Here is a 20,358-nt window from a genome sequence, read left to right on the forward strand (position 1 = left end):
GGGAGGAGGGAGGTGATCCCCCCCCCACATTCTCTGCAAAAATAATTGCCAAGCACAGTTGAAAAGTGCTTTCCTACATTACTTGAAATGTGATTTATCACCTGCAAACAGCAATGTTCTTACTGTACCAGTGAGAGCTGCAGGTGTAACAGCAGAGTCAGCAGTGTGGTGGTGCTAGGAAAGAGGTTTGATTCTTCTAACTCTAAACAATGTTCTCTTATGGTCAAAGATTTTGCCTGCACATATATCTGTCAAGGATGTGATACATGCAAGTTAATTGGCTAATAGCCCATTGCTTCATTATGGGGGGAAATCGGTGAAGTGTAACAGTGTGCCCTGATTTCAAAGAAATTGCCTCACACTTTGGTGTAGTATGGCCTATCTGCTCCTATTGCTGTACAATCATTAATGTACCCACATTGCTTTCTGCTGAGTGGTTTTTCTCTGCATTTTAAAAATGTGTAATCCTGTTGTGAGCCTCGTCCTACTTTTCCTACTCGAGCTCTTCTTGTCCCTTGCACTGTACAAAATAATTCATTCTTGTCTTCCCTGTTTGTTGTTGTTGTTTAGTCGTTTAGTCGTCTCCGACTCTTCGTGACCCCATGGACCAGAGCACGCCAGGCACTCCTGTCTTCCACTGCCTCCCACAGTTTGGTCAAACTCATGTTAATAGCTTCGAGAACACTGTCCAACCATCTCGTCCTCTGTCGTCCCCTTCTCCTTGTGCCCTCCATCTTTCCCAACATCAGGGTCTTTTCCAAGGAGTCTTCTCTATTTATTCATCTTAAATATCCCCCCCCAAAAAAAATCTATCTGTAAAACAGTTTCACATCTCAAAATCTCTCTGCTGAATTATCTAATGTAAATCCTAGGCAGTGAGCAAGGTTAAAGTTTTGTCTTCACTAAAAAGAAAATACCCACATTCTTAAAAACAAACAGAATAATTCTTTATACATTGTTTTCAGAGGGAGGGCGGAAAAGCCCCATAGGCAGTATTATTTAATAGTTGAAGCTGCTAAGAACGATGTTTCATGACAGTATGATAACTCATTAGGAGAGAATGCTGATGACACAGAATACTATTGCAGGAATATCTCTTATTTTTATAGCCCTGCCTCCTGATCCTTACTTTTTCACCCTTTTTGAATATCAAAGCAGCCAAAATATTTTCTCCTCTCCCTCATTTAAGTGTGCAGGCATACATGACACCCCACAGCTGTTCAAGTAACTGTCATACATGCAGCCCTGACCAGTCTGGCTTCTACGTGAAAGAGGAAGTGGGTCTCTTTGAATGGACTCCTTTCAAGCAAAAAGGCAGTTTCCAAGCTGGAGTCTGTATGCCTTTGATATTTGCTTAAAAGTTATTCCCCTCCCCTTCTTGCTTGCCCTCAGATTTTGCAGACTAATGATGGAGAATATTGAGCAAAATGAGATTATGGCAGTGTGCACACTATAGACCTTTAAAGCATTCAAAACTCATTTTTCCACTGAAAGAATTCTGGGCACTGTGGTTTGCTAAGGGTTCTGGGAATTGTAACCCTGTGAGGAGTAAACCACAGTGCCCAGAAACCTTTCAGTGGAAAAATGTGCTTCAAACACGCTTTAAAGGTATAGTGCATGCACAACCTAAGTGAATATTAACATATATTTGTGCCTTCCAATCAATCTAAAACAGCAAAACAAATGAAAAGCAAACTAGTCTCTCTTTTTGGAAATTGTCCATATGCAAAATAGCACTGTTGTCCTGCCCCACATTCTTCACAAGATCAGGAGCTTTCCAGATGCTGCAATTTGTCCAGGAAATATTGTACATGACTGAACAATCCAGACATCCAGGTTCTCTATCTGCTCTCAAACTGCTAACACAAGTTCCTAGAAAACCACAACTGCTGTCTCAGGAAGTGGGACTGTGGAAGTTGGCTGTGCTTTGATGACACAGGCGCTTGGTGGATGGCACATCACATGGTGAAGCAGTGATGCCTCCCTTGCCCGATCCATGCTGCTGAAAACTGAGTTACACAGTGTATTTGTTTCCGCTAGAAATGTTATGCCCAAAAGGCCAGTTTGAGATGCTGTGTATATGTTAGGGGTAATGGAAGTTGAGTTGTTATAAAGTGCCTAACAATTGACCACTGCACATGCTAACTAAGTTGCATGGAGAATGTGTGCATCACCTGTCCATGAAGAGAGAATTGTGCACATTTCCCAGTCAATATGCACAATATCCAATAGGTACTGGGGAATGTGCATATTTCTACTAGCCAATATGTATAAGCCCCAACAAGTGCTGGGGTATGTATCTTGAGTGAATTTTGTACATTCTTTTGCCAATATGCATAATCGCCAATGTGCGTATCTCTAATTCATTTTATGCACTTTCTGAGCAATATGCACATTCTCTGGGAAATATGTAGCGGCGTAGCGTGGGTTGTCAGCACCCGGGGCAAGGCAAGTAATCTGCGCCCCTAACTCCTAACCTGCCGCTGCTGCCAGCTTCTTCTTGCTGCTGCCTGGGCTGGGGTATTTACGGTAAGGTAGCCACGGCGGCAGCGGCGGGTCCGTGTCAGGTGATCTGAGGTGAGTTGCCGCTGGCGCTGCCGCTTGCCCGGAGGAGGAGGAGGGCAGAGAGGCGAGGAAAATGCAACATGGCCCAGCAGCGGCAGCAGCGGTGGCGGCGGCGGGGCTGTGAGGAGGGGCTGCCTGGCGCGCCCTCCGCGGTGAGCGCTGAGAGCCGTTGCCTGCCAGACGCCTTCAGCCCGGACACGCGCACAGCTCGTCGGTTCCGTGAGACATGGGGCTCTGCTACAGCCTGCTCCCGAGGCTCTTCGGCGACTCCAGATGCGGCGAGCGTGCCCCCCCAGATGTTGCGGCCGGTGCGGCCGGCCCCCACGCTACGCCACTGGAAATATGCATAGTTGCCAAGAAACACACCCTTGTTTTCTCTCTTTAGTTCAGAAGTGTGCAATCTGTGCATGCACACACACAACCTCAGCTGTGGGCATAAGATGGTTATCTAGGGGGGAAAGGCAGTCTTGAGAGTGGGGTATTTAGGCTGAATCCTGACTTCACTTACCTGGGAGTAAGCCCCATTTAATTAATTAAGAGGATTTACTTCTGAGTATACATAGATTGCCTTTTAACTGGCCTTTAGATTCTCCAGGATCCCAGGTAACTGATTGATGCATGCAGACTAATCTTATGCATAAAGTTATTTCCACTGATTTCAAGGGGACTTGCTCCCAAATGAGTGTCCATATGATCGTAGGGTTATTCCCTACCATTTTGCAAACAACGTCGTATTTTCTTAATACGTTGGTTGCAAGGGGGAAACCAAAAGAATTCTGAAAAATAAGGGCGATCTATATGCAAAGCGTCGATTAGGAAGCCCAAAGTTTCTCCCTCACTTTGCTTTCCCCCGCCGCCTCGGCGAGATTTTTTATTTCTCTCGTGTGTAATTTTCGCAGGCTGCGAAATCTGACCTCATCCGCGAACGGGCGTGTCGTGACGTCAGCGGGCGGCCCCCTCCCGCTTCTGACAGCAGCAAGCAGCGCTGGACCGGTGATGGGAGGAGTGAGTCCTGTACTAAGTCGGGGAGAGTTTTGACGCGGGCGCTTTCACGTGAGCCCTCCCGGGGCTGGAAACTATTGTGCGGAGCCCAGAGAGAGTGGCAGCAAGCGGGGAAAGTGGCTGCCATTGCGCGCAGCGGCCAGAGGCGGCGGTGCCGAGCTGGCGCTGGGAAAGAAACTGCACGGACATCCTGGTTTGTACCACTTAAAGGAACAGCCAGAGAGTCGAGGGGGGGAAAGAGCGAGCGAGCGAGCGAGGGAGCAGCCAGCCAGCCAGCCAGCCATAGACTCAGCCAGATCGGTGCTTTCCCGGCTGTTTCCCGACAGAGGCGGAGCGCCCCTACGGCTCGGTGAGTGCCCTTGGTTCCTTTTCGCCCCCTTCCCTTGCCGCTCTGGGATGCCAGATGGGCTGTGGGGATCGTCATCTGCCCCACGCTTCCTCGCTCCAGCCCCAAGGGCGGGCGGATGAGCGCCTGGAATTGTTCCGCTGAGCGTTATTGGGAATGGTTTGCCAATGCAGCCGGGGTTGCAACCCTTCTCCGCCCTCCGTCCCTCCCTCCCTCCGTTGCATGGTGAGCTGGCGCGGCGCGGCCGGTTGCAACCCGGCAGGGATTAGCCTCCCACCTAGTGCGCGCGTGTCCTTTCCTCCTGCTCAAATGCAGAGCGAAACGGCAGGATTAAAGCCGCGGCGCCCGCAGGGAACTCCGCCGCGGACACCGAGCGAGGCGAGGAGGGCGTCTTCTCGGCCAACTCCACCCGGGAGATCCTGCTCGTCCTTCCTTCCTCCCTCCATCTCCAACCCCCCACCCCCGAGGGATTGGGATCTGTTGCATCATGCCCCCTTTATCTTTACTACATCTCCACCCTTTCCCTTGGAGCAGCCGGAAAGTTTGCCTGGAGCCCAGCGCCCTCCTCAGGCATATGGGGAGTCCCGCTGCACCCCTCGGGAGCGTGGCCACGAAGCCCTTCCTGTATCCTCCCCGTATCTGGCTGCGTTGCCTAGCCTGACTTTTGAGCACTGGGGCGGCTGGGAAGTGCCCGGAGCTCAATACTGAAGCCTTGGGGGCGTGTGAGGTCAATAGGGGGGAAGAAGAGGGCAGTGCTCTGCGCGTGTCTGGGATGCTCCACGCTCTGGTCCTGCGTGGGCTTCACTTTCCCCCTCAGCCCCGCCGCGGGGCTCCCTCTCGAGGCGACGCGCCAAAGCCGCCGCGTGACCTTTTCACCTGCTCGCCCCTCAGCCTCAGCTTGGCTTCCGATACTAGCGCGACCTTTGACTTAGCGTTTGAGGGGTGCTCCTTTATGAATGCTGCCAGTGACCCTGGAAACTTCGTGGCGGAAACATAAAGTAATGCCACCTTGCTGCTGCTGCTGCTGCTGCTGCTGTTTCAACCCGGTGAAAATGCAGGGACTCTTGTGGCCCTCCCCTCTCCTTGGGTGGCTTAAAGTGTTTTTAAGCATCTTGGTGCCCAGCGGTTTGATGTGGATACTGGGCTGGGCAAATGCCTTCTAGATTCCCACTCCCCTTGCAGAAGCAGTGCCTGCCCTCCAACCTTGTTCTGCAGCAGGGCAGCCTCTTGTTGTGCCGCCTCCTACATGCTGGAAGCAGCGTGGCAGATTCTCAGGCCAAAGTCTCCACCTCCTCTGAGGGAGACGGCAGCCTCAGCCTGCCAGGACCAATCAAGCTGCATGAAGCTTCTCTCTCTCTCTTTGTGTGTGTGTGTGTATCTGTCTATCCATGTGTGTATCTATCTATGTATACACACACACATTTTTTTTTTTTGAAACTACAGGGCAAGATACACATTCCAGCTGATATACAGAATCAGAGGTGACCACAGTATGTTGACAAAGGACAAATTTGTCATCGTCGACAAATCTCCACATATCCTGAAGGACTGAATCTGCTCACTTAGCTTGATTTCAGCGCTGTAGGCCTGAGTGGTTTGTAACTGATCTCCCTGTCAGTATATAAAAATGATGTGAGCCTTGTGGTAGGTCAACTCCAAATATTAAGGCAGGATTGTGCACAGGGTCTCAGACTCATCATCCAAAGCTTTTATTGGGATTCACTGATAAAGGCTCCTTTTCCTAGTCTGCTGCTTGTGAAAAGAGTATTGCCGTCCTGAGAGTATTGCCGCCCTAAGCAGCACTTGGGTTCAGCCACAGGGTTCAGCTGCCTTCCATCCTATCCAAATGGGCATTCTCAGGGTGATTTTCCAAAAATGTGTCCAAGAAAAACAGCCTCTGAAAGCTATGCAATATGTTTGCTGTGGTGTGTGTCTGTGTGTGTGTTTGTGTTTGTTTGTTTTAAATTTGCTTACATTTTCTAGCATAGGCTTGGCACTGGATTACCATGCCGGAGATTAGAATTTGATCTTCGCTCTGCAGCTCCTCTGCCATATATGACCTTGGGTCTCCCATCTGATTGGGTGTTGCCATTCTCTTGGCTTGCTTTGATTTGAGCTCCTGCAGCACCTAGCACAAAAAGAGGTTGGTCAATTATCTGGCTTCTGCTCAGCCATGGGGGAGCTGCAGTGAATGTGATGCTCAGAGACTTTGTAGACAGATGGCTGGGTTTTTAGTTATAATTTTTAAACAAGGCAGTATCCTTGCCATAGGCCATTCATTAAAATGAAGCGATGAATAATACATAAGTCGCCACATCTTTCTTAGAGAGGAGCCTGATGTGATGAACTCATTTCTCTAGCTTTATGCTTTCCTTATCAACCTATCTTGGCAGCATAGAAAAGAAAACACACATATAAGCTTCCTAATATAGTTGTTCAAAAGAAAATTAATTTATGCATTTATTCCATTTATTTAACATTGTTGGCCTGCACAGAGCTTTGAGTGGCATATTTGGGAGTCATTCCACACACCCCTTCCATATTTTATCCATGCAGCAGCCCTTTGAGATAGGTTAGGGTGAAATGGTAACTTATCCAAGGTCACTAATTGACTATTATGGTTGAGTGGGGATTTGAATCCAGGTCTTTCTAATCTGTATCTGGCATTGTGGCCCAGGTTTCTTCCTCTGAGCTGTTGAGCCACTTCCATGTTTCTAGCCATGTATTTCTTCCTCCTTTAGGATTATTACCCCATAAACACCAAGAAATACAGCTTCCTCCACTGGTTTCTCTCTGGGCTGAAAAAAGTGTAGCCCACTGAATTTAGTTCTATGCTGTATCAGTTAATATATGAAACTTTGAAAGTTCAATGTACAGTAAGACTAGGGAGACTTGCATGTGTTTTTACAAAAACAAACCACTGCTACTTGAAGATCCCATGAATCTGTGTAATCCAGTGAAGGAAATGGTTTGTGTACATCTGGGTTTCCAGTGTACAGTATGCCCAAGCATAGGCTTCCTAGGTGTGATTGTTGGTAGGCTACTATCCCTTGGTCCCAATTTCTCATCTGCGAAATGTAAATAACAGCAACCTTCGCCTCTCAGGACTGCAGAAGAACTAAATATTCAAGACCATAAAGCAGGGTCACCTGCTGCTGCTGGACTACAACTCCCGTCATCCCTAGCTAGCAGGAGCAGTGGTCAGGGATGATGGGAATTGTAGTCCAAAAACAGCTGGGGACCCAAGTTTGGGAAACAATGCTGTACAGTATTTCCCATGCTGCCTCCACAATCCTAAATATTCTGTTCTTTGCATTAATGGAGAAAGTGTGCTAAGGAACAAGGTGCTGTATGAATACTGTAGTTACTAATAGATCTGAACCAGCATAATCAAACAGAGAGTAGGGATCAATCTAGACATTGTTTTACTTATTTGAAAGATGCTTTCCTAAGGCAACCCCCCCAAGGCAACCACACACAAAGCAAAGATAGTAAAGTTAATTACAAATGTGATTGCTCCAATGGGAAAGTTCATTTGCTTGCAAATCCTGGGATTTTGTGCAATACTGGCCTTCTATACATAATCACTAAAGGAGAACTCTGACTTCAAACTCTCTTAAAAGTTGGGTACATGCAGTTAGAGTGTGCAGAGGCACTGATTCTGAGATATGTGTGGTGGGTTTTTCCAAAGTACATTAGTTTATATAATCCCTTTTCCTGGAGAGCATTGGACAATATTGCACTTTAAAGGAGGCCAAGCAAAGGGGGGATGTTTGAGCTGAAAAATGAAAAAGCTAAGTAAGAACCATGGTACAGAACTGCAAATAAAATAAAGTAAAATAAAATAAAAAATAAAACAAACCATTGAAACCAAGAATGCACAGCATGGCTGAAATTGCAGATGCTACCAAATGTCAAATAAAATGCAGGCTGTAGTGGTATTGGATAAATAGCACTTTGATGAGGGAATTGTCCTAAGTAAATGGCATTTAATTTAAGCACTAGTCATAGATGACAAGATGCTGTGTGCATTAAAAGAGGATTAGGTAAATCAACGTAGAACCAAAAGGTCTACCAGAAGGGGGAAGCCCCCCTCCTCTGCACCCAGTTTCGAAATGAAGCAGGTTGCTGTTGCAGGAGGGACAGAGCTCTCCACCTCTTCTCTACCAAATCGCCAATGGGCTGGCAACATAGGAAGGCCTATTTACCAGGCTTTATTAATAGAGCTCCATTTTGACCTTGATATCAGGCTACATCTTCACATGCAGCAGAATGAGGTAGGAATGAGATGGTAGAATGGACTGTGCTATGTCAGGCTGTATGTGGCAAAATCACGCTTTGAATGAACCCCTATGTCAATTTCCCCTGCAAATAGAAGGCTAGCACGGCAGGGAGAGAGGGTTGGGCTTGAATCTTCCTCCCTAAGCTGCTATTAAAAAATATTTGCAAGGAGATTTCTATGGTTTTTAAGATTCAGTATTTTATTTATTTACTGCACTCATATCCCACCCCCTCCTCTAAGGAGCTCAAGGTGACATGCATGGTTTGTTGCCTTCCTTCCCATTTTATCCATGTCAGGGAGGTTAGGCTGAATGACTGTGACTGGCCCAGGGTCACCTAGTGAGTTTCATGGTTGAGTGAAGATTTGAACCTGGGTCCTAGTCCAACACACTAAGCACTACAGCACCACTGGCTTTTTACCACTATATTCCACTGCTGCAAGTACAGAGGTACCTTGGTTTATAAACTTAATCCGTTCTGGAAGTCCGTTCTTAAACCAAAGCATTCTTTCCCATAGCAGCATGGGATTCAATTTACAAATGGCACACACTCAACAGGAAGCGGAACATGTTCTGCTTCCAAGGCAAAATTCACAAACCAAAACACCTACTTCTGGGTTTGCAGCGTTCTTAATCCAAGTTGTTCATAAATTAAGCTGTTCTTAAACCAAGGTACCACTGTAGTCTGAAGTGGTCCTGTCTATTCTGCCTCTAGACTCCACCACCTCATTTGTCCATATATCTAGACCCAACCTTAACATATTTCAGGCAAGATGAATGATAGATCATTCATACAATAATTTTGTTTTTTTTTTTTTAAAATAATTTTTATTGATTTTACAACATAAACAAAAAACAAATAAACATAACACGACTTCCCCAAACCTCCCCTTCACTGCATCCATATTTTAAATTTTTTAGCAATTCTTCATCCCATTTTTATATTTAATTCTCTTAAAAAAAAAAATTCTATTTTATAAATTTCAATTTATAGCTGTAATTCTTTGTATCCAATCCCTTGACATCTTAACATTCCGAAATTTTACAACAATTTTTAAGATAGATTTTAAATTTTTTCCAGTCCTCCTCCACTGTCTCTTTCCTCTGGTCACGGATTCTGCCGGTCATCTCTGCCAGTCCCATAAATTCAGTCACCTTGGTCTGCCATTCTTCCAGAGTAGGTAATTCTTTAGTCTTCCAATACTTCGCCAAAAGGATTCTTGCTGCTGTTGTTGCATACATAAAAAAGGTCCTATCTTTCTTTGGTACCAATTGGCCGACCATGCCCAGGAGAAAAGCCTCCGGTTTCTTTACAAATGTCCACTTAAGGATTTTCTTAATTTCATTATAGATCATTTCCCAGTAGGCCTTAATCTTTGGGCAGGTCCACCAAAGGTGATAAAAAGTTCCTTCACATTCATTACACTTCCAACAATTGTTATTGGGCAAATGATATATCTTTGCAAGCTTGACTGGGGTCATGTACCACCTATAGATCATTTTCATTATGTTCTCTTTCAGGGCACTGCATGCCGTAAATTTAATACCTGTGGTCCATAACTGCTCCCAGTCAGCAAACATAATATCATGACCAATATCCTGTGCCCACTTAATCATGGCTGATTTAACCGTTTCATCCTGTGTATTCCATTTTAGCAGCAGATTATACATTCTAGACAAATTCTTAGTATTGGGTTCTAGCAATTCTGTTTCTAACTTTGACCTCTCCTTCTGAAATCCTAGTTTTCTGTCCTGCTTAAAAGTTTCATTGATCTGGAAATAATGTAACCAATCTCGGACTTTAGGTTTCAATTTCTCAAAACTCTGTAGTTTCAACTTTTCACCATCATATTCTATAATTTCACAATATTTTGGCCAATCTGTATCCATGTTCAGTCTTTTTACCGCCTTGGCATTCATACAATAATTTTGCCTCCCAGTTTCGCTCCGTCCTTCTATCCAGAGAATTGATTGCCAAAGTATTAAGTAAAAGCAGATGCCTCTCCATAATGCAAGCAAGCAGACATGCTGGAATGCTGTTTAATCATGCAAATTAATACCATTGGATTAGATCAGGCATGGCCAAACTTGGCCCTTCAGATGTTTTGGAACTACAACTCCCATAATCCCTAGCTAACAGGACCAGTGGTCAGGGATGATGGGAATTGTAGTCTCAAAACATCTGGAGGGCCAAGTATGTCCATGCCTGGATTAGATGTTGATGAGGTGTACATAGGTTTCAGGGGAAGCTACACAGTTGCTGTAAAGGCATTACAGTTTTTTCAAAGCCCCACCCCGAACATGCAGATTCCTTGATTTTATTTAGTTCCTTGTAACGTGCTCCTTTATGTTGCAGTGTTGATGTGCTATTGATTTGGTGGAGTACGTTTGGTAACTCTTTCTTTTTTAATACTAGCATTTTACTGCAGCGTTAGGCTGCCACAGGAAGTGCACATTGAGGACAGCATATACAGTTCACTTCACACAGTCATGTGAGATGTGGGTGTATAAGAAAGAGGAGAAAACTGTTTTAAGGGCACCCAGGGAACTTTATGACTGAATGAGCATTTGAACTCCAGTCTCCCCCACCTAACACCCTAACCACCATATCCCTTTACGCTAAGAACAAAGCCCTATGGAAGCGATAGACAACCTGTGGCCCTCTGGCCCCAGCCAGCATGGTCAGTGGTCAGGGATGATGGGAATTGTGGTTCATTAGAACTTGGAAGACCACAGGTTTCATAGCCCTTCCTTGTGGTCTGCTATCCTAGTCTAAGAGTCAGAAGGAGGGGAGGATGACACAGTACTAGTACAAAATTATCAGCATGGCTTTGCATCAGAGTTACACTGGTGCAGCACTTGGGACCAATGGACCTGTGTTAAATGATGCCGCTGCGCCATCATGAGTGGCTCTAGATGAGTCAGATGTGGGTATAAACAGCAGGAGGGGGATTGAAGGGGGTGGGCTATACTTGTGCTTTTCCATGTGGATCATACAACAAATTAAAAACAGGGCAGATTACAACCACAGGAACAGGGTGGGCTTTGAAAACACACATCTCAGGTGTCAAAGGCCAGGGTCTTCAGCACACATGCAGGCCCCCCACTCACAATTTGCAAGGAGAGAGAGAGAGAGATCAAAATATTTCAGATAGGTTTCTTGACCTGCCAAACAATACTGATGGGCTTTGTAAGGTTAACCAGAAACCTAAAAACAAAATAAAACAAAACAAAAGAACAAACAAACAAAAACACCCACCACTTATAAAAAACAAATAAAGGTGGGGAGGGAAGTTGGGAGGATATGGGGTTGTATCCAACTAGATTCTTTTCCAAGTACACTCATAAAAATTAATGGACCTTAAATTTGCCATGCCCATTAATTTCAGTGGATCTACCAAAATAGGCTACAACTGATACCCTGCTTCTGATAATATTGCATGAACTTCCATCTCTTTTCAAGTTGGTACACCAAAGATTCTGTTCCCTTTTGCAGACATGGAAGAGGGAGATGATCTTTTGCCCCCTTTCAATTACGGTACTTATATAACATTTCAGCATTACTACAGAAGAAATGTGCTAGACGGTAATGAGTAAAGGTATCTGTACTTTTTATAACCAAACTCACAAATTTATGTACATCACTTCAATTTTCAGCTTGCTGGAAAGATCTCTTGGAGTAGTTAAGGGTTGGGGAATCTGTGGCTTGTAGATCAGGGCTTCTCAAACTTTCATCCCCATGGCCCACATGAGACAGCTGAGGCCAACCAGTCATAAAAGGTTGGGGCAGAGCCAGACACAAAATGGTGACAGTTTTTGGCATAATTGATTGACAATTACTGACATCACTTTCTACCAATGTCTTATCCATTCTTTGCCATCATTTGCCATCCATCATTTTCCTTGTGGCAATGAGTTCCATGGTTCTACTTTCACCAAGCAGAGTGCAGACATTGACTCAGATGTAGGAATTTGCTGATCCAGAGGCTGCTACCACATACGCCACCCTTCACCAAACAGATGCCCCCCAGCTGTTTTGGACTAAAACTCCCATCAGACCAGCTAGCACAGCTGTGTTGGATGAGACTGATGGGAGTTGTAGCCCAAAACAGCTGGAGGGCACCAGCTTGGTGAAGGTTGGTATATGCACAAGCATCTTGGATTGAGTTAAAGGCCTGAGGGCTTTTACATTTTGCATTTTGATTCATTTTAATATCTCAGATTAGAGCAATGACATTTCATACTGAGTCATGACATCCTCTTTAATCATTCTGTTTTTGGTGGGTGCTTCTGCCTCTCCAGAAACAGCTCCATATGGCTGTGTGATGATGATTCATCCCAAGCTTTTGTCTAGCAGGATTCTGTGCATCCTGCATCTGTGAATCTAGCTGTGGTGTGTTTATCACGAATTCTTTGCTCCAATTCTCCATATATCATTTGGCTTTAAAGGAAAAGAAGAAAAAGGGGGAAGCACCCACTATCTCCTTCGGATATTACTTTTTAGGCAGAGCAGTCCTATATCCCATTTATGTTTGTCCCAAACTTCCTAGTGTTTTTCATTCTCTCTCTCTCTTTGCCTGTCATTTCCTTGATTCTCAATGTCATGGTATGCAACTGAAAAGTAGCTCTCTGTTCTCACAAGTTTCTACTGCAGTAAACAAACAGTTCTTTAATATGTCTGTGCACCGATTCTTCTCTGGTAGAGATCCTGAAGGATCTCTGTGTATACTTTCTGGAACTGTTATAATTCTCACTTCTTTTGTCATCTCTAAAGTTGAGAAGACAAAACACATTCCCATTAAATAGTATGCGAATTTAGTAGCAGAGAATTGAGGCCAGAGTCAGATTTACCTATGAAACCATTATTTCTTGTCACAGGTTATATAACCACCTACATTTTCCCACCTCTCAGTCTCTAATGCCTTGGCTCAGACATTATGCCTAGCCATAGTTCACAACCCAAGCCATGGTTAGAAATTCCAAATGTACAAGAGGCAAACCATGGCTTATAGGTCATTTTCTTGTCATTTTCTTGTCATTTTCTGTTTTCTGTACACTGCTTTAATAAGTTCACTCTTGTCTCCATGGTGTAGCTTCTCTTAAGAAGGAGCTATGGCCATAACTATGGTATGTCAATTTAAACGCTTGACACAAACCATTATTTGCAAGCAAACTTCATAACCTTGTTTTAGATTCTAGTTAGTTTTTGCTGGCTGTTTATAAACAATGGTCCATTAGTTCAGGCACTGCACCAAACTTCCTTAATCCTGGTTTGGCACGATGTCTGAATTTATCCATGCAAATGAGTTGTCGTTCAGAGAAGAACCATATAAATTAACAACATGTTTGAATTGGTTCAGATGCAATATTTCCAGCTTAATAAATAATAATTTATTAAACCAGGAATTAGCATGGGTCATTTACACTGTACACTGCCTTCAGTGCTTTGGCTCTGGCTTCTTTAAACCACAGCTCCTATTGAAAGCACAGTTTCCATTATGTCCAAAACAGGATTTCTTTTTCATTTTTAAATGTCAGTTGGCTAAATAGGACAGGAAGCCATTGTCTGAACCTGGTTCCAGGTCACAGAAGGATGTGAAGAAGGCCCATTCTTCATTCCCGGCTTAATAAACCATGGTTTATTAAGTCAGTAATGTTATGTCCTAACCAGCAGTCCATGTGTTTCAGGGCCCACTAGAGAGATGCTCTTGTTGCCAGTATATCAGATAATGATTCAGAAATGCTTGCCTTGGGGCAAATTCTATGTCTCACTGATTGTTGTTTACATTTCTGCATGTATCCAAAATTGTGCCACCGATTGAGTCACAACACTGTCGTTGTCAGTTTGCACTTTATTTCAAAATGATGTTTTACCACTACTTCTTCTGTTTTTAGTGGCCTCCCTCTTGCTGCCAATGCAATCCACTGGGAAGATGACCAGCCTCCCAGTTCAGGAGTCCTTTTAACAGGGTTCCTTGTTAAGCCTGTCTGATTCACCAACTGTGGCAATTAGTTTTTATGGGAGCACTCCAAATCAGTTTGAAAAGTGGTGCTTGTATAAATCTGTGTCTCCATTGACTGAAACCCTTTATTCATGTAGATTGTGCTTGCAAACAGTTTTATGGCCTGTTGGTTTGCAATTGGCTCTGCTTTACTCCACCTGCACACCAACACAGTTTCTATCAAGTTCTCGGGAGCTGGGGGCACTGAGCATCAGTACTGTTTTGCAAACATAATTGAGACTTTGATATTTTAGTGGTGAGCAGAGAATGCTTTTTAAATGTCTTGCAGTCAAAGAAATGAAGGGATCCCTCCCAGCTTTCTCCCAGGAGAGGGAACGGTATTCACAAATTGATCAACAGATGGCCTGGATTTTGCTTTGGAAGGAAAGGACAGCCACTGTTGTCAATGTGCTTGCATGTGACTCATGTGCATATATATATATTTGTGTATGCCTGGTATTCCAGAGCCTGATAGAGGGTGTTCTGCAACGTGAAGTACGTGATGAGGTTTCTCTGCAGTTGGATAATGGCTGAGGAGATCTGTGTGATTATTGTGCTTCTGTGTACATGCAGCCTTGAGCTGCTCTTTGCAGGCTGATCATGATAATCCATGGTCTGGAGCAGATGGGGTGGCACAGCATGCAGGAAGGCACGCACGCACGCACTTGCAAGCATAGCTGTTTACCTGAAATAGGCATACAGCTGAACCATTGGGCACAGTGCTATTTTTCTAGAAAAAGAAGTGCTGAAACTCACCACAAATGCCTCCCTTGTTCTCTTAGAAAAGCAATGGCGCCCACCTGAGAGGTGCTTGAACTGGGTTCTGGTGGGTTAAGGCTGAAAAAAAGCCTTGGTTGCGTGAAGTCCCGTATATTACAAAAGGGGAGGGAGGGGTAAAGTCTCTGATTGAGATGACATTTGGGTTCAGAAGAAGTGGGGAGGGAAGCGTTGGTGGGGGGGTTCCATGGGATGCCCAGTGTGGCAACTCAGTGGGAATGTAGAGGTGGTTTGTTCTGTCAGCTGAAAGGGGCTGTAAAATGAAGCTGTTTCTCCTGAGCTGTGTGTGCTTGACAAGAGAGATGGCCTTGGAGAAACTATAAATTATTCTTAGAGCTCTCTAGTGAGTGGGCCTAAGAATAAAGACCTGGGAGTGAGAAACCTTTAGTCATATCCTTTCTTTCCTGTCTCACTTTGATCTGTCATTGGACCTTTACTGCTTCATTTTGCAGCACAGAGTTAAACTGCCATGCTGCCCCCAAAGTGTATGAGCAGTTCCACTTTTCATTTCCATGTTTTTTTGGCATTTAATTTGCCCAATCCCCCTACTACAGGGATTGCCAATGTCACGTCCAGATACTGTGGACTATAACTCCCAACATCCCTGGCCATTGGCCATTCTAGCTGGGGCTGATGGGAGTTGCAGTCGAAGCCTGCAACATGATAATCATCATGTTGGTTGCCCTGTCTTATTGGTTCAATTCTACACTTACTGGAGGGCTTCTGACATGCACACTGTGCTTACTTGGAGACCAAAGTGTCTTGGGGGCGGCGGGCGGAGAACCACTGTCTTCTGATGAAGTCAGTAGATCTGGCTGGGCACATTGGTTTCCTATCAACACCCAATGGTTTACTTGCAGTATCTGTTCTGGCCACTTTCTGATGGACTGCTTAATGAGCATTTAGCCTGATATGTTTGTGAGGAGATTAGATGATGTTGCAGAGCATTTCTCCACAACTTTTCTTACCGCAAAATGTCCAATCTTTTGGGGAATTGGGCTTGTTTTGCAAGAGTGTTAATTGCACAGCCCAAATTTGCCAGGGTGTGACTAAGCGCCACCTGAAAATAGTGAGAACCTGGAGGTACCCTTTGACCATTACACTCCAGTTTACAACTGTGTAAACTAGGGTTTGTTTCCCTACCATTTTCTAACTGGTCTGGAAGCCTGTGCTATCAGATGAAATCTTACTTGTGTAATCAATAGTTGCCTTTGGGTAGAAGCATTTTATTTCGGCACTAATTCATTCTTCAGTACCATGTCAGCTGCTTTCCTCAAAACTGTTTATATTTAGAACAACGTTCCCTCCATATTATGCTTCTTCTGATTCTAACAGCGCATAATGTGTCAGTATGTGGCTTGGTTTTCTGGAGATACCACTTTAAATGATCTGCACTCAAGAGTCTCATGTGTCTTTCATTATTCCATATCCATGCCAATTATGTTGGCAATGCCTTTCCTGGATATACTGGGACCTTCTTAGAACTATCTGCATGCAAAGCAGCTGCTCTACCGCTAAGCTATAGCTTCTCTCCCCTCCCCCCAAGATCTGTGGCCACTGTGAGATCAATAGCAGATAATGCACTTGCGTGACCTTGAGAATGGTTTGTATGAAATTTGTATATCCTGACTACGTGAAAGATAACATAATCAAGTCATAATCCCAATACTGTTGGGATCAAGGGTTATAGTGATCTCTGGAGAACTTAGCTTCCATGCCAATATTTTGAAAAGGGGATTTATTTCCTAATTCATAGTTGTTAACAGGGAGTTCGACTGAACCAGAATTTGGACACCTCTGAAATCAGGTTGTTCGTGGTATGAAGGTAGAATGGCTGAAGGCATGAAATCAAGAGGAATGCAAGATTTGGGGTAGAGCTGAGGAATAACCCCCCAACTTAAACCTCCCAACTTAATGTTTGGTCGGACTTTAAGTTTGGTAAGCAAACCAGTCCACTTCTGAAGCCTCTAACCACTTCCATGGATCCTGTTTGGACTGTAAGAGTGTTCACATGTTATATTCAACAAGCATACAATACGTGTACACAATAGTTGAGCTGTATACTTATATAGTTATTGTATTGTTCAATGAATGTAGAATGTGTGTACTCAACAATTGAGCTGAACAAATCAACCAGTGTACACTCTTTCTGAGAAAAATGTCTACAGGTGTGAATATGACCTGTCCCTGGGTTCAGTGTAATGTGTGAATGTGTTCTATTTGAATGTGTTCAGTGTCATGTTGGGGGGGATGGGGCTCACAGGTGCCAGCTATGTTTGCCAGGTCACAATGTCTGCTGTATTTGCATTAGACTTGGAACTCTGATGGCTAAAAAGCAGTTTCTACCCATCCTGTTCGGATCATCTTTTAAAACCAGCAGAAAGACTATTAAGAAAGACAAGGTCTTCTTTGTAGCATTCATTTAAACCAAATTAGCCATGGTGTGAACACTCTGCTTTTCCTGGCTCACTATTTGAGACTATACGTGGCTGATTCCATTTTGAAATGGGGTCAGCCAAAGACTTTTGGGAAAGCAAGATTTTAAAATATTTGTATGCTGCCCTTCACCTCACTCTATTTTAGGAGAGTTGGCTACAAAAATAGAAATATAATGACAAGACCAGAACAAAAATAGCAGATAAGACGCTAAAAGTGGCAACACGATTTTAAATTATTGGAATGTGTTCTTCATGAGATGTCTGAGGGATAGATGTATTGGCACCATCAGCCCTCATTAGGGAGGCTATTCTATAACAGGGGCATCCCTGCCAAAAAACAACAACAACAGCCCTCTCTCTCCCACTTTGACCCCCATCTCACCTCTGTTGTGGGATCCTGCTAGCAATAAGATCTGGGCTAATTAGTGCAAAAGAACTTATATTAAATAATAATTAAATTGTATATTATTTTGCTTAAATATTTGTTTGCTGTTTTCATAAGTTCATTTTTAGTGCTTTTAAATGCCATGCACATTCTGTTTTTAAATACAGGTTGCTTCTTCATGTATGTTTAGCATACTTGGCATGCTGATTTTCACTCCTTGTCCATCCATTCCATTCTGGGTCCCATTAACAGATAATACCAAGGGTGGGTTGGGTTTTTTTTAATAATAGGATTTTAACCCTACACCTCTAAATATCCATTGCCTGCAGTCTGTTGTTGCTTAATGCAGGTTTGAGCCTGTTGGTGGCAGGGATCATGGAAGCAGTAAGTTTTAAAGAAGCAGAGAATAAAAAATAATAATTTTGTGGACTTCCTCCCTGCTTTACTTCCACAAGTTGGTAGAAGTGGCAGCACAGCACAAGGAAGCCTCATCCAAGAAAAAGTAAAGAGAGTATGAAGGGGAAAGGGAGGTTTGAAGATAGTATATGTTGTGCAAGACAATGCAACCAATATGTCAAAAAGTGTTTGTCAGACACACATGGGGGACCCAAACCTGCTTTGACAGGACAGATGATATTTCCCAATTTAGGGAGCGGGCCTGGAGCAAGAGCATTAGACACCCCAGGCTTTGGGAGGAAAATTGGAAGTCTACTGCCTCATCTTGTGTAGTGCTGTTGTGCAGCAGAGCATAATATTGGGCTCATATGCCTTCAGCTGCCCCTGTATATGCTCTGGTGCTGCAAACTACTGCTTATGCTCATTTCTACTAAAAGTAAATATTAACTATAATATGAGTCCATGGTCACTTTTCTGAAGAGGAAGGCTCAAAAGCTTTGCTTCCATTATTACCTATCGGGGATGGAATCAATATTCTCAAACCCCACTCCCTATATACCGGTACATTAGACCTCTTTTCCCAGCTGCATGAGATAAAGAAAGCCTGTAGGTACCTTTCTGCTAGCACACAAGAGGTTAATGATACAGCTGGAACTGCAAGAGTAATCCCAGCAGCCCCTCATCCATCATGGTTACTCTTTCCCCACAGTGAGAGTTAAATTCCAACATATTCAGCAGTTGCAGAATACACTGCCATCAGTGTCACATGCTGTAAGATTCTGTAAGAATATTTCTCCCATTGTAGCTCATTTCCTCATTTCCTTTTGTCCTTCTTTATGTCATTTCCTCTGTCTGAACTGGCCCTGCGCCTTTACTTCACAGCACGTTTGAATTAATGTAATTAGTAGGTGCATTATTAGATCACTTAAGCACAAAGAACTTGTGTGCATGTCTAGTAACCGTCTTAAGTAACCCCATTAACAAATGACGGGGCAACTGGCCCACGTACTGAAGTAGATCAATCCCTATTACTTGAGTTGCTGACTCAAGGTTGCACAGGCAGAAAGAAACATTGGAAGCTGTTTCAAGAATGTTCTGAGTACCAGTGGAGAGGAGAAAAAGTGGGTGCGTCGGTTTATTTTGTTTAAAGGATAACTTTGAGGGGGATGCTGGAGAGAGGCACAAACCTTTTTGCATCACTTTAAAAATACATTTTGTTTTTGCTTTGTTTTTTAAGTAGAAGAAATTGTAGTGCCCAAACAACCTTTTGGTATGATATCCCAGAGGGAGAACCCAGAGGAATAGTCAAATGTTAAGGCTTTTTTATAAAAAAAAAAAAAAAAAAAGAAAAAAAATGGCTGGAATTTTTTTAAAAAAAAACAAAAACAAAATGGCTGGAACAGATGAAATCTATTGGGGAGCAAGATGTGGCCTTCAGGTTAGGAACCTTTGCTCTAGATTGTGAGAAAGTAAATCTTAAGCCCCCCCGAGTTGGGTTGAAGGAGCCCTTGTCAGGCTTGGAAACTGCTCCCAGCCACCCACAGCCCACAGCCTGATGGACGCCTATCAGGATTCTCTTCTGGGGAACCCTTTTCAAAAATGGGCTGTGCCAGTTGGGAAAAACTTCCTCTCACGATTCGTCACAGTTACTGTTGGGATGATTAATGTGGCTCTTTACCACAAGGCCTTACTGACAGTTATTTTCTCTACTATAATACCATCAGTATGTTCCCACTATAAAAGCTGCTCTCATGCAACTAACATTGAGGCTTACTGCAGTAAAATGAAGTAAAGCACAAATGTATAGCTGCATCCCTTGTTCATTTCCCTTTCCCCACCCCTCTGTTGTCTTTCACATGATCTAAACTGCAACTGCAAGTTCTTTGGGCCAGGAACCTGCCTCACTGCTTGTGTCACTACGTAAAGTGCCTTATCTGTCAGTGGTTACAATAGGTTGCTATGCTGCAGCTGGGATTATTTTTTTAATATGCCAGTGGGGTATCTTTCCACAATGTTTCAGGTAGAGTTGCAAATACACATCTGTGCCCACAAAGAGTAAAAGTACTTGGTCAAGTACCGGTATGTAAATAATCCCAGTTTCTCTGGGTTGTTGCTTTCAAGGAAAAAGGGTAGGGGAGCTCTCCAAAGTGGTTTATGGTTTCAAGAT

At 43.9% G+C, this 20,358-nt stretch overlaps 1 protein-coding gene across 1 annotated transcript in view; it reads left to right on the forward strand.

Moving 5' to 3' along the window:
• Positions 1–3,565: 3,565 nt before the first annotated feature.
• The window catches only part of SLC25A22 (solute carrier family 25 member 22), a gene marked incomplete at its 5' end in the record, with an annotated part of 78,097 nt that continues 61,304 nt past the window's right edge, over positions 3,566–20,358 (forward strand). Inside the window, one exon of the mRNA XM_081880635.1 lies at positions 3,566–3,916. The remainder of the gene's footprint in view (positions 3,917–20,358) is intronic.

The sequence above is a fragment of the Podarcis erhardii genome (genome assembly GCF_964252035.2).
Source record: "Podarcis erhardii genome assembly, chromosome: 1".
In the NCBI taxonomy this organism is placed as follows: domain Eukaryota; kingdom Metazoa; phylum Chordata; class Lepidosauria; order Squamata; family Lacertidae; genus Podarcis; species Podarcis erhardii.